Here is a 15,016-nt window from a genome sequence, read left to right on the forward strand (position 1 = left end):
AGAGATACATCAGTTGGTGGCCTCCTGCGATTGGTGAGGACCTGGCCTGCAACCCAGGCATGCACCCTGACCGGGAATCAAGCCAGCGACCCTTTGATCTGCAGGCTGGCTGTTCAATCCACTGAACCACACCAGCCAGGGCACCAAACTCTTAGTTGTTAACACAAATTCCCTAAGAAAAATTATGGAATCTGGGGGGATTTAAACCCTTAAACCTTGGCAGTAATGTTTTAAGGACTGGAACTGTCTCTCCAGAGACCCACTGAACTAGTAAGTGGCCCCTTCTTCCATTAGGGAACACCAACCCTGTGCCAGCCACACTTCTAAACATTTTACATCCACCCAATGTCTAAAACAGTCCTTCAAAGGTGCCCTCAGGTCAACAGCCTCGGATGCTGAAAGTTCTCTGTGGCCTCTCTCACTGACCAAACTCCCCAAAGCCTCTATCCAAATTCTTATTATTTATTTATTTATTTATTTATTTTTAGAGAGAGGGAAAGGGAGGGAGAAAGAGGAGAGAAACATCAGTGATTGGTTGCCTCTCACATGCCCCCAACTGGGGACCTGGCCCACAATCCAGGCATGTGCCCTGACTGGGAATTGAACTGCAGACTTTCTGGTTTGCAGGCTGGCACTCAATCCACTGAGCCACACCAGTTAGGGCTCTATCCAAATTCTTTTCACTCCTTTGCAAACCACTCAGAAAGGACAAAGGTGATACCTCCTAAGTTGGGGGTGGTGCCTTTCAACCAGGAAAATCAACAAATTTCACACATAGACATAGGTGCAAGATCCACAGTGGAATTTCAGGAATCGGCTTGAGGTGGGGGGAGCTCATTTTGGGAGACTGAAGCCCAGCCCTTGCTTAAAGCACTTGATGGAGCCAGATCAGATGTAGCTCCTGAAGGGGGGTGCACCTGAGTTCCTGGATCTTAGCCCTCCTTCCAGATCTCTCTGCTTGAGAGTGAGCTGTCTGGAACAACAAGAGGAAGCAAGGCTGTCTGAATTGTCCTGGAGGTCACCAGCTGTGGTTCCCAGTTAGAGAGGCACAGGGGAGGAGGAGAAAGTGGGGGCTGACTTCACTTTCTGTTGTAACTGTGTTACCTCTTGGACAAGTTCCCGAACTTTTCAGAGCCTCAGTCTCTTACTGCTCCCCCTCAGCTGGTCACCCCTTACCTCAATTCAGACTCCCCAAGCCACCTACCAGTAAACCCACCCCTGGGAAGTCCTGCAGGTAGAACTTGGCCCTGTGACTATGTCTTGGCTAGAACACTGTCTCCTTACTGTAAAAAATAAATTCCTTTTAAAAAACAAAATTGCTAAGACTTTCAGTTTTATTTCAATTAATTTAACACTTATTTAGGACTTACTGTGTGCCAGGTACTGCTCTAAGCACTTGACACATTTACTTCTTATAACACCCCTAATGAGGTAAGCATATGTCTCGAGTTTATAAATGGAAAAAAAATACACACACACAAAACAGAAATACAGAGAGGTTAAGTAATTTGCCTGAGGTCACACAGCCAATAAGTGACAAGGCCAGGATTCAAATTGCTCTGTAGGTTACTAGGCCTCAGGTTAAGAATCCCTGCACCTTTTGCGTATTTCCAACAGCCAAGAAACTTTTGTCTGACACTGCATTTTGTAAGTGACATTTGGAAACACATAATTTTTAAATTTTACAAATTTAAAAGGTGCCAGAAGATGATGCTTTACAAACTCACTAGACACTTGTCCCATCTGAATGTGCTGGTCCTTCTTTTTTTTTTTTTTAACACTGTTCTTCCTCCTCATGGTTTCAGGTGCTCTACACATTCAGAGAAATCTCTAGTAATGAACTATAGAAATGATCCCTGAAAGTACAGTCTTTGAGTCTGCTGGTCTTAATATTTGGTCCAGTGGCTGTTCTAGCCTTATTACCCTAATCCTGACCTCCTATAATAGTCCCAGCGACACATGGGTAAAGTTACTTAATTCTTTCAGGAGTCCTGGGAGCTGGGCTCTCTGACAGCCCCATTGCTGGTGGGAAGTCTGAGGCTTAGAGAAGTACATGCACTTGATCAAAAGTACACACAGCTAACTGGTGGCGGAACCAAGGACTAGAATCCAAACAATCTGACATCAAAGCCTCTATTTTTTTGGACATCCCTGTTTTCTTTGTGGCAAAAGATACAACATAAAAGTTACCATTTAAATCATTCTTGAGTGTACTTTTCAGTGCTATTAAGCACATTCACATTTTTGTGCAACCATCACCACCATTCAACTCCAGAGCTTTTTCATCTTCCTAAACAGAATGAAATGCTAGACCCATTAAACACCAACTGCCAATTCTCCCCTCTCCCAGCCCCTGGTAACCTCTATTCTACTTTCTGTTTCTTAGAAATTGCCTAGTCTAGGTCCCTCACGTAAGTGGAATCATACAATATTTGATCATTTGTGATCAAAGTCCTCCCTTTTTAAGGACTTAATTTCTATTCTACTTGAAAACATAATTTGTAATTTGGGTAGTGGTCAATGTAGGGATTAGCCTTATTTCTAAACTTATGCTTGTTTTGAAAATGTAGAAAATGTATGTGATATAATTATAACAAACACATGGATGGAAAATATCTAAAGAGTACTGAATTGTGTGCTTTAAAGATTCACCTTCCTTCTCACTTAAGATCATTAACTTCCCTCCCCAAAGTCAACCACTGTCACCAGCTTCCAGGGTGTCCCACAGATTTTAATGTGCATATACTAATATATACACTATATATGCTACCTAGTCCCCTTCAAAAACACACACACAGCATAATACTATACCCTGTTCTATACCTTGCATGTTTGCTTTAACAGTACATCTGGGAGGTATACTTTCATGAAGAGCTTCTGCTTTCTTTTTTATAAAGATTTTATTTATTTTACTTTTTAGAGAGAGAGGAAAGGAGGGAGAAGGAGAGAAAGAGAAATATTGATGTGAGAGAGACACTTTGATCCTATGCACCTGGACCTGTGGGGTGGAGGGGGAAAATGAACCTGCAACCCAGGCATGCACCTCAACCTTTCACTTTCCAAGATGATGCCCAACCAAGTGAGTCATACCAGTCAGGTCAAAAGCTACTGCTTTCTTTTAAATGGCTGCATCATATTCTCTTGTGTGGCTGTTCTGACACATACAGTACTTAGTTCCTTTCTTTTTTTTCTATTTAAACTTTTAAAAAGTATTTTATTGATTATGCTATTACAATTTTCCCAATTTTTCCCCTTTATCACTCCTCCACCCTGCCCCCCCAACCCTCTAGCATCGCCCCCCTTAGTTCATGTCCATGTGTTGTACATATAAGTTCTTTGAGTCTTCTGTTTCCTATGCCATTTTTTATCTCTCCATATCTATTTTATGCCTACTAGTTATGCTTCTTTTTCCCTGTAACTTTTTCCCCCTTTCCCTCCCTTCCTGCTCTTCACTGAACTCCCTCCATGTGATGTCCATTTCTCTGATTCTGTTCCTGTTCTCGTTGTTTGCTTAGTTTTTGTTTTCATTGTTTTTCTTTTCTTTTAGGTTCATTCATTGATAGCTGTGAGTTTGTTGTCATTTTATTGTCATACCTTTTACCTTCTTTTTCTTAGATAAGTCCCTTTAACATTTCATATACTATGGGCTTGGTGATGATGAACTCCTTTAACTTGACCTTATCTGGGAAGCACTTTATCTGCCCTTCCATTCTAAACAATAGCTTTGCTGGATAGAGCAATCTTGGATGTAGGTCCTTGCCTTTCATGACTTAGAATACTTCTTTCCAGCCCCTTCTTGCCTGTGAGATTTGTTTTGAGAAATTAGTTCTTAGCCTTATGGGAACTCCTTTGTAGGTAACTGTCTCCTTATCTCTTGCTGCTTTTAGGATTTTCTCTTTGTCTTTTTTAAAAATATATTTTATTGATTATGCTATTACAGTTGTCCCATTTCCCCCCTTCACTCCCTCCGCCCTGTACACCCTCTCCCACCCATTCCCCCACTTTGGTTCATGTCCATGTGTCATACTTATAAGTTCTTTAGCTTCTACATTTCTCATACTATTCTTACCCTCCCCCTGTCTATTTTCTACCTACAATCTATGCTACTTATTCTCTGTACCTTTTCCCCCTCGCTCCTCCTCCCACTCCCCTGTTGCTAACCCTCCATGTGATCTCCATTTCTGTAGTTCTGTTCCTGTCCTAGTTGTTTGCTTAGTTTCTTTTGGTTTTGCTGTAGGTGTGGTTGTTAATAATTGTGAGTTTGCTGTTCTTTTACTATACATGTTTTTTTATCTTCTTTTCTTAGATAAGTCCCTTTAACATTTCATAAAATAAGGGCTTGGTGATGGTGAACTCCTTTAACTTGACCTTATCTGAGAAGCACTTTATCTGCCCTTCCATTCTGAATGAAAGCTTTGCTAGACAGAGTAATCTGGGATATAGGTTCTTGGCTTTCATGGCTTGGACTACTTCTTTCTAGCCCCTCCTTGCCTGTAAGGTCTCTTTGGAGAAATCAGCTGACAGTCTGATGGGAACTCCTTTGTAGGTTACTGTCTCCTTATCTCTTGCTGCTTCTAGAATTCTCTCTTTCATTTTTACCTTGGCTAATGTAATTATGATGTGCTTTGGTGTGTTTCTGCTTGGGTCCAACTTCTTTGGGACTCTCTGAGCTTCCTGGACTTCCTGGAAGTCTATTTCCTTTGCCAGAATGGGGAAGTTCTCCTTTATTACTTGTTCAATACGTTTTCAATCTGTTGCTGTACCTCTTCCCCTTCTGGTACCCCTATAATTCGGATGTTGGAACGTTTAAAGATGTCCTGGAGGTTCCTAAGCTTCTCCTCATTTTTTTGAATTCTTATTTCTCCATTCTTTCCTGTTTGGTTGTTTCTTTCCTTCTTCTGGTCCACTCTATTGTTTTGAGTCCCAGTTTCCTTTCCATCACTATTGGTTCCTTGTGCATTTTCCATCATTTCTTTTATGGTAACCTGCATTTTCTCATCTAATTTGTGACCAAATTCAAACAATTCTGTGAGCTTCCTGATCACCAGTGTTTTGAACTGTGCATCTGATAGGTTAGCTATGTCTTGGTCGCTCAAAAGGATGAGTTCTGGGGCCCTGATTTGTTCTGTTTGAGCCATCTCTCTCTCTCTCTCTCTCTCTCTCTCTCTGTGTTTGAGCCATCTCTCTCTCTCTCTTTTTTTTTCGTCTGGTTGCTGCTGTTATGGTGAGGGGCAGAGCCGTAGGTGTTCCCCAGGGCTGGACACCCCAGTCGCTAGATTGTGGCGTTGTATGTGACAGCGGGGTCAAGAGCGAACAATGGGGGTAGTTCTGTTCTCTGTGGAACCTCAGTCCCTTCCCTGGGATCCTAGGTTGTGCATTCTGCCCTGCTCCACAATCACCGCCTCACTGTGTCTGCTAGCTGTCGCTTGTGTACTCAGGGTCCACCAGCTGCGATCTTGTGTGCCCCAGATGCCTTACACACTCCCGTTGCCTTATGTGCCCAGTTCTCCCTGTTCTCTGCGCAGTGACCCGACCTGTGCCCAGCAGCTCATCTCCACCCTTCCTACCAGTCTGGATGAATGGGTCTATTCAACTTCTTGGCTGTCTAACTTCCATTCAGATAAATTTTCTGTCAATTCTGGGTGTTATTCTGCTTCTAAATTGTTATTGTTCCCATCTTGCTTGTGTGTGGAGGTACAGTGCGTCCACCTATGCCTCCATCGTGCTGGAAGTCCTTCTCTTTGTCTTTAATCTTGGGTAACTTAATGATGATTGTGCCTTGGTGTGTTCCTCTTTGGGTCCAACTTCTTAGGGACTCTCTGGGCTTCCTGGACTTCCTGGAAGTCTATTTCCTTTGTCAGATTGGGGAAGTTTTCCTTCATTATATGTTCAGATATGTTTTCACTTTTTTAAAATATATTTTATTGATTATGCTATTACAGTTGTCCCATTCTCCCCCTTCACTCCCCTCCCCCCTGCCCACCCCCTCAACCCACATTCCCCCCTTTAGTTCATGTCCATGTGTTATAAGTTCTTTCGCCTCTACATTTCTCACACCATTCCTGCCCTCCACCTATTTTCTACCTATTGTCTATGCTACTTATTCTCTGTATCTTTTCCCCCTCTCTCCTCCTCCCACTTCCCTGTTGCTAACCCTCCATGTGATCTCCATTTCTGTGGTTCTGCTACTGTTCTCTTTGTTTGCTTAGTTTGCTTTTGTTTTAGGTGTGCTTGTTACTAATTGTGAGTTTGATGTCTTTTTTTACTGTTCATATTTTTTATCTTCTTTTTCTTAGATAAGTCCCTTTAACATTTCATATAATAAGGGCTTTGTGATGATGAACTCCTTTAACTTGGCCTTATCTGAGAAGCACTTTATTTCCCTTTCCATTCTAAATGAAGGGTTTGCTGGATAGAGTATTCTTGGATGTAGGTACTTGGCTTTCATGATTTGGAATACTTCTTTCCAGCCCCTTCTTGCCTGTAAGGCCTCTTTTGAGAAATCAGCTGACAGTCTGATGGTAACTCCTTTGTAGGTAACTGTCCCCTTATCTCTTGCTGCTTCTAGAATTCTCTCCTTCATTTTTACCTTGGCTAATGTAATTATGATGTGCCTTGGCGTGTTCCTCCTTGGGTCCAACCTCTTTGAGACTCTCTGAGCTTTCTGGACTTCCTGGAAGTCTATTTCTCTTGCCAGATTGGGGAACTTGCCCTTTATTATTTGTTCAAATAACTTTTCCATTTGTTGTGTTTCCTCTTCCCCTTCTGGTACCCCTATAATTTGGATGTTGGAATGTTTAAAGATGTCTTGGAGGTCCCTAAGCCTCTCCTCATTTTTTTGAATTCTTGTTTCTTCATTATTTTCTGTTTGGTTGTTCCTTTCCTCCTTTTGGTACCTTCCATTGATTTGAAACTCAGTTTTCTTTCCATCACTATTGGTTCCGTGTGCATTTTTCTTCATTTCACTTATTGAAATCTGCATTTTTTCATCTAATTTATGACCAAAGTCCACCAATTCTGCGAGCATCCTGATCACCAGTGCTTTGAGCTGTGTACCTGATAGGTTGGCTATTTCTCGGTCGCTTAACAAAATTGGCTCTGGGGCTTTTAACTCTGTTTGAGCCATCTTTTATATTTTAATATATTTTTTCCTTTGCTGTGGTCGCGCCTGTTACATATGAGGGGCGGAGCCTTAGGTATTCACCAGGGCGGGGCACCTCAGTCGCTGGGTTGTGACATTATATGTGGGGGCGGGGTCCCAGAGGGAACAATGGCACCTGCTCCGCTCTCACCAGGACTTCAGTCCCCCTTGCTGCTTCCCACAAGCAAATTGGTCCCCTCTGGTGCTGGCTCCTGGGTGGGTGGGTTTCTCCAAGGAACCTCCTGTGAGGCTGTACTCCCAGCCTCAACTTCCACAGGTGTTTTTAATCCATGCCTTCAGGCTTTGTTTCCCAGCGCTGGGTCCCTGGGTTACGTGGTCTGTGTCACGCTGCCTGTTTTCACTAAGTTCTGTGTGTGAATGTGCGGCTGGGGACAGCCAGCTGCCTTGCGCACCTCACTGAGTCTGCTGGTTGCCTCTCGCAACCAGGGTTTGCCACCAGTCTGTCAGCTGTGGTCTGTGGTCTGCGTCCTGCAAGTGTGCACATCTTCCAGCCACCGATTTTTCCTGCCGGTACCCCTCGACCCCTCTCTGTAGGCCTCCGATTCCACACCTCCTTACCAGACTGAATGTATGGTATTCAGACTTCTGTTGGGTTCATTTCTCTCTGTTCTGGTTGTTTTTTTGTTTGTAAACTCTTGTCCTTAGTTTTGGTTGCGCAAGGAGGTACAGTGTGACCACCTATGCCTCCATCTTGGATCCTCTCACTTTCTTTTTTTAAAAAAATATATTTTATTGATTATGCTATTACAATTGTCCCATTATCCCCCTTTCATTCCCCTCCACCCTGCACACCCTCTCCCACCCACATTCCCCCCTTTAGTTCATGTCCATGTGTCATAAGTTCTTTAGCTTCTACATTTCCCATACTATTCTTGCCCTCCCCTGTCTATTTTCTACCTACCATCTATGCTACTTATTCTCTGTACCTTTCCCCCCTCTCTCCTCCTCCCACTCTCCTGTTGCTAACCCTCCATGTGATCTCCATTTCTGTGGTTCTTTTCCTGTTCTAGTTGTTTGCTTAGTGGGTTTTTTTTGTTTTGTTTTAGGTGTGGTTGTTAATAATTGTGAGTTTGCTGTCCTTTTACTATACATGTTTTTTTCTTTATCTTCTTTTCTTAGATAAGTCCCTTTAACATTTCATAAAATAAGGGCTTGGTGATGATGAACTCCTTTAACTTGACCTTATCTGAGAAGCACTTTACTGGATAGAGCAACCTTGGATGTAGGTCCTTGGCTTTCATGACTTGGAATACTTCTTTCCAGCCCCTTCTTGCCTGCAAGGTCTCTTTTGAGAAATCAGCTGACAGTCTGATGGGAAGTCCTTTGTAGGTTACTGTCTCCTTATCTCTTGCTGCTTCTAGGATTCTCTCCTTCATGTTAATCTTGGCTAATGTAATGATGATGTGCCTTGCTGTGTTCCTCCTTGGGTCCAACTTGAGTCCTTTTGGACTCTCTGAGCTTTCTGGACTTCCTGGAAGTCTATTTCCTTTGCCACATTGGGAAAGTTCTCCTTTATTATTTGTTCAAATAATTTTTCCACTTGTTGCTCTTCCTTTTCCCCTCCTGGTGCCCCTATAATTTTGATGTTGGAAAGTTTAAAGATGTCCTGGAGGTTCCTAAGCCTCTCCTCATTTTTCTGAACTTTTGTTTCTTCATTCTTTTCTGTTTGATTATTTCTTTCTTCCTTCTGGTCCACTCCATTGATTTGAGTCTCAGCTTTCATTCCATCACTATTGGTTCCCTGTGCATTTCTCTTCATTTCACTTATTGTAGCCCTCATTTTTTCATCTAATTTGCATCTAAAACCAACCAATTCTGTGAGCATCCTGATCACCAGTGCTTTGAACTGTGCGTCTGATAGGTTGGCTGTCTCTCAGTTACTTAAAAGTACTGGTTGTGAGGATTTGAATTCTGTTTGAGCCATCTTTTTATTTTCTCCCTTTGGTCAGGTTGCGCCTGTTACATATGAGGGGCGGAGCCTTAGGTATTCACCAGGGCAGGGCACCCCAGTAGCTGGGCTGTGATGCTGTATGTGGGGGCAGGGTCCAAGAGGGAACAATGGCGCTTGCTCCGCTCTCTGTAGGACCTCAATCCCTTCTGCCACTTCCCCCAAGCCAACTGGGCCCCTCTGGTGCCAATTCCCGTGTGGGTAGGCTTGGGCACCCTGTGAGACTTTCCAAGGACCTCTCCTGTGAGGCTGGAAGTCTCTCCCTGCACCTCAACCCCCACAGGTGTTTTCAATCCATGTCCCGAAGGCTCTGTTTCCCAGCGCTGTAATCCTGGGTTGCGCGCAGTGCCTTGCTTCACAATTGCCGCCTCGCTGGGTCTGCTGGTTGCCTTCCATCAGCTGGGGTCTACCAGCTGCCGCTTGTGTGCCCAGGGTCCACCCGCTGCGGTCTTGTGTGCCCCGGTTGCCTTATGAGCCCAGTATGCTTTCTGCTCTCCACTCCTCGACCCACGCCCGGCTGCCTGACTTTGTCCCTCCTACCAGTCTGGATGAACGTGTCTATTTTAACTTCTTGGTTGTCCGACTTCCATACAGTTCAATTTTCTGTCAGATCTGGTTGTTATTCTGTTTCTAAATTGTTGTTGTCCCTATCTTGGTTGTGAGAGGAGGCACAGTGTGTCTACCTGTGCCTCCATCGTGGCCAGATCCTGTTTTCACTTTCTTGCTGCTGTTCTTCTCCTTCTGGCACCCTATAATTCAGATATTGGAACATTTCAGGTTGTTCCAGAGAATCCTGGGTCTCTCTTCATTGTTTTTGATTCTTGTTTTTTCATTCTTATCCAGTTGGATGTTTATTTCTTCCTTTTATTCCAAATCATTGCTTTGAACCCTGGTTTCCTTCTTGTCACTGTTGGTTCCCTGAATATTTTGCTTTATTTCATTTTGGGTGTCTTTCATTTGTTCTTTCATTTTTCGACCAAGCTCAATCAGTTCTGTGAGCATTTTGATTACCAGGGCTTTAAATTCTGCATCAGAAAGGTTGGCAATCTCATCACTTAGTTCTCTTTCTGAGGTTTTTCTATGTTCTTTCATTTGGGCCATATTTCTTTGTCTTGGCACACCTGATTAGTTGTAAGAGGGTGAGGCCTTAGGTATTCACCCTGGCAGGGCAACCCTCTTTGCTGCTCTATGGAGCTGCCTGTGTGGGTGGGGCCAGAGGGGGAACAATGCAGCTTGCCTGCTTATCTCTAGCACACTTTCCAACAGACTATCATGTGAGACTGGAAGTATCTTTCACCGAGGCAGCCCCAGCCTTAGCCCACAGTCAGCTCTGAGTCTCAGTTTTTCCCTTAAGTTAGTCCCTCCCTCGCAGCTCTGCCAATTTCGGCAGTCAGCCCTGCCCCTCAGCTGCCTGGAGGTTTTTCTGAGTTGGCCTGGGCAGTCCGACTTACCGGTCTGGTTGTTCTGGTTGATTTTTTCTTTAATTCCTTGGTTGTTGGGAGTTCCATGCAGTGTGATTTTCTGGTGCTTCTGGTTGTTTATTGATTTTAAATTGGCTGTTATCCTTCTTTTGGTTGTGTGAGGAAGCGAAGGGTTTCTACCCACTTCTCCATCTTGGCTGGAATTCCCTTAGTTTCTTTCTGATGGATGTTTAGATAGTTTCTAATTATTTGCTCTTAACATACTGTGCTATCTCTGTTCCAGCACGTTGTGCTCCATGCAAGGATATCTACTGGGGACAGTCCTAGATATGAAATGGCAGAGTCATCCTACATACTGAAAATGTTCCTAACTTTCTCCAAGGTTACCCAAGTTTGTGCTCCCACTAGCAGAGTTGGAGAGTCCTGGTTTCTCCACAGACACACACGTTACCCAGCAATCCGGCAGGAGAAAACGGAACCCATGTGATATTGAACACTTCTTTTCTTGGAGTATGGTTGAGCATCTTCTCATCTGTTTGCAATCCACTTGTACTTCTCTCTATGTAAATAGCCAAATTCATATTCTTTACTCTTATTTTTTCTTTTTTCGATGGGGTGGTTGGTCTTTGATTTGCAAGAGCTCTTTATCCATGAAATTGACTCTTTGTTGTGAAAGTGGCAAATAATTTTACTTGTTTGATATGCCTGGGTTTATGGGTATTTTTGTTTTGGGTTGTGGAAAAATATTAATTTTTATGTAGGTAGACCTAGCAACTTTGATCTTTAGGGCTCACTCTCCCTGAGCCTATGGGGGATTACAAAACCTGATCCCCAGGGAGCATATGAGGACTCCAGGGGTAGTGATTACAAGAGGACCTGACTGAAATAGTTGCACAGGAAAAATGCATCTCTTTTCCTGCCACAGTCGCTATCATGATTGTAAGGTCCCTTTCTGTCTCCCCAGACTCATCTTCCACCTCTCTCTACATTTTGAGATACCTCACTTCAAAGCTGCATTGGACTACTTGTCACTTCCTAAACATGCTTCATTTGGTCATGCATCCAGGCCTTTGTAAAGGTTATTTTTTCACTCTACTGCTCCAGAGAAACTCCTATTCATCCTTCAAAACCCACTTTAGAAGTTCCCTCCTCTTGTTTCCTTGTCATCCTCTTCCTGTCCATGGGCAGAAAAAATTATCTAGGGTTGAAGCTTCTTATTTGAAGAAGGAGCTCAAAATGTTATTTTCCTTCTCTCCCTTCTTTCTTCTTTGACTTGTACTTCCACAGTATTTTATATGGAGTACAGTTTGGAGTACAAATTACCAGGCAGCTAATACAACACTATCAGCATCAGCATCAACACTAAGATAGTGTTGACCATGCACCAGGCACTGCTGTAAGAGTTGTTGACTCATTTCATGCTTAAAATAACCCATAGAGACATGCTACTTATTACCCATCTTTTACATATAAGGAAATTGAGTCACAAAAATGCTAAGTAGTTTGCCTTAGACCACATCTGTGTCAGAGTTGAGATGTAGAAGCTGTTTGTGGTATTGGTGTTATTAACTTTGATATTATGTTGCTCTTTAAGAATGAGGAGTGGGGCATGTGGAGATGAGGTACCCTGGAGAGTACCTGCCCCATCAGAGTGGGGAGCCATGTGTTGAGCCCAGAGTTGTCAACTTTGCTGATCTTCTTTTCTCAAGAGGACCCAGAAAGACAGTTTTATATGATATCTCTCATTTTTTTTAAATCTTGGGAGTAAGCTAAAGTTTTTAAAAGCGTGTAGTTGTCATAAAAGCTGCCCACAGGTCTCCTCTGTGACTTCTGTTCTTTCCTGTATCTTGAAGATGGGACCTCGTCTGACTTCATTTCTGTAGCTTAACTGAGGGGTGGACACACAGTAGGCCGTTTGTAAATGCCCTGACATTTCTGGACTCAACCGAGAGCTGGGCTTGGCTCTCAACAAGTGAAACCCTCACCCTCAGTTCCACTCAGCACTCAGGATTCTCTGCCTGCGCTTGGGGTGTGGACGAGATCCCAAATGGTGGCTCTGAGCATCACCTCACCCTGGGGCCATCTCCGGGTCTGTCCTTTCAGGACAAGACTTCCTGTTCATCAGGTGCTGACAATGTTCTAAATGTTGTGCTTCCTCATCTCACTGACCCTCTCAACATTTTGGGAAGTTGCCATTGTCATCATCCCCATATTGCAGATGAGAAAACTGTGGCTCAGGCAGGGGAAGGGAATTGTCCCAGCTGGGCAGGGGCGGAGGTGGCATTGTGATACTTGTATCACAACCAAGCATCTCTGATTCCAGCTTTTCTGCAACTGGCTCTTATCAGGCATTCCCACAAATGTTTGATGGGTCCTGGCACACATTCCAGAGCAAGCAGACTCTCCTGACACAGCCTGGACCTGAGAAGTCTGTGGTACGCCAATGGGACCCTGGATACTCCTGTCTGTCACCTTGCTTCCTAACTCCTCGATCTCCTGTTGGAGGGTGGGGTAACATGGGGAGCATCTAGAGAGAAGCCTGGGATGCGATACCTTATGGGAACTCTGCTCACTGGGGCCTGGACAGGCAGAGCTTGTGGCCTGGCTGTCTCAGGCCTTTGGACTCAGCTAGAGGGACCACAGCTAGAGGGGCTGTTGTGTTTGTCCTTGTCTATAGCCAGACAGGATAGAAGTATGTGTATATGCACCTTGCATGTGTGTGTAGTGCACACAGGTATGAATGTGTGCACATGCATGTGTGTAGGCCTGAGAGCACACGTGTGCATGTGTATATGCATGTATGGGTACATGTGTGTGTGCAATTGAGATGAAACTTTGTCTCCCAAATTGAGACCTCATGATGTCAGCTTGGGACAATGAGCAAAAACTCTTATTTAACCCAGAGGTATCAGTTACACAAAAGGCTGAAATAAAAACCAGTTCCCCCATTTTTACAACCTGAAAGCCCATTGGGAGGCACAGCCAGGGTGGAAACCTATGCAGCAGTGAAAATAAACAAGCTAGATTTATACGCAGCAATATGCATAACTCCCAAGGAAATGATAACTGGGGGGAGGGAGAAGGCAAGTTGGCAAATAATATGGATGGATTAGGTCATTTCTATCAAACAGCCGCCCACAATATTACTATGCAGTTCACATGCTCTCTACGAGAGTAGGAAAGGTCTAGAAGGAACAAATTATGGAGGTGGTTACCTTTAGAGGGCAGGGAGGGCAGGGGCTAGAAGGCTATTAACAAAGGAGCATGGGTTGATCCATGCGTTCCTCATGGAAGTGTACAGTCTGTAGGTAGGAAGTTTGGGTCACTTCTGGACGTCATATCGTCAGGGCCACAGGGATGCCTAGGTCTGGGGGAGCCTTCACAAGCCCCCTCATCCTGAGGGTTCCCTGGTGGAGATGGGGTGGGAGTGCTGTTGAGTTTTCTGTGGATGGGAGAGGCTCTGCTGCTTCCTCCCTAAACTTCTCCATGCTTCAGTTCTCCCACTAGAAGGTCCCTCCTCTGTGCTGTGAAGCCTGTCTCAGCATGCCAAAGTGATGTGACATCGTCTGGACATATCCTCTCCGGGGGATAGACAGGAAAGGGTTCAGATCCAGCCTGCTTGCCAGCACTCCCAAGAGGGGGCACTCAGAGAATACAACCACATTTTCCCTGAGGCGGCTCCACAGGTAGGCTCTGGCATCAGATTCCCTGGGCTAAATCTGGGATCCAGGGACTCTTCTGCACCCTCTGACTCTCAGTGTTCCCCTCAATACAGTGGTCGAGGCCACCCACAGGGATGCTGTGTGGTGAAGTCAGTTCATTCTAACAAAATGCTGTGCTTCGCAGCGCCTAGCACGAAATCCACGCTCCCTAGTGTCGCTCTTGTCATCCTTCTGAGTGACGCTTGACCGCGCCCCTCCTCCCTCTCTGCTGCCCCAGAAGCTCCTGGGACTCGCCGCTTCACTCACCCCACACTCCAGGGGACTGTCTCACCCTGCAGTACACCCCCAGCACCCAGAATCTGGGTCCCCGCAGTGTTTGAGCGCCCCCATGAGAAACTGGGGCTGGGACAGGGGAGGGCGCAAGCCGCAGTTGTTCAGGGCCAGGGGCCTCTCCTGCACTCGCGGGGGCGGGGGGGGGCGGGTGGTCGCTGTCATACCTGCTTCTTGTGGCAGCTCGCGGTGGCTGGGATGCGCACGCAGGGCACGGTGGCTGCGAAGTGGAATAGGACAGGGGGTTGGAAGCTTGCGGCAACAGGGCGGAGAGCTAGCAGGGGAAGGGGCGGGGAAGCCCGGGAGCGGCCGTGGGCGGAGCTTGGTGGCGCCCAAGGCCCCGCCACACGAACCAGCCTGACTCCCCAGCGGCCTCCTTTGGCCCCTCTTTCTTCCCTTCATCCCCACCAAACTGTGGTCCCACACGCTCACTCACCCGCATGCCACATCAACGCACATCCAACACTCCCAACTGTACCACCACCGCACACAT

The 15,016-nt window shown here is 45.2% G+C and overlaps 1 protein-coding gene and 1 pseudogene across 1 annotated transcript in view; both read right to left on the reverse strand.

The window, feature by feature from the left end:
* SCNN1B (sodium channel epithelial 1 subunit beta) overlaps nucleotides 1-14,802 on the reverse strand; it is a 61,526-nt gene extending 46,724 nt beyond the window's left edge. Inside the window, 1 exon segment of the mRNA XM_036021387.1 lies at nucleotides 14,691-14,802. The gene's annotated coding sequence lies outside the window, so the exon portion shown is untranslated.
* Nucleotides 1,739-1,872, reverse strand: LOC114513580 (annotated as a pseudogene).
* Nucleotides 14,803-15,016: the final 214 nt, after the last annotated feature.

Source organism: Phyllostomus discolor, chromosome 3 (assembly GCF_004126475.2).
Source record: "Phyllostomus discolor isolate MPI-MPIP mPhyDis1 chromosome 3, mPhyDis1.pri.v3, whole genome shotgun sequence".
NCBI classification, from domain to species: domain Eukaryota; kingdom Metazoa; phylum Chordata; class Mammalia; order Chiroptera; family Phyllostomidae; genus Phyllostomus; species Phyllostomus discolor.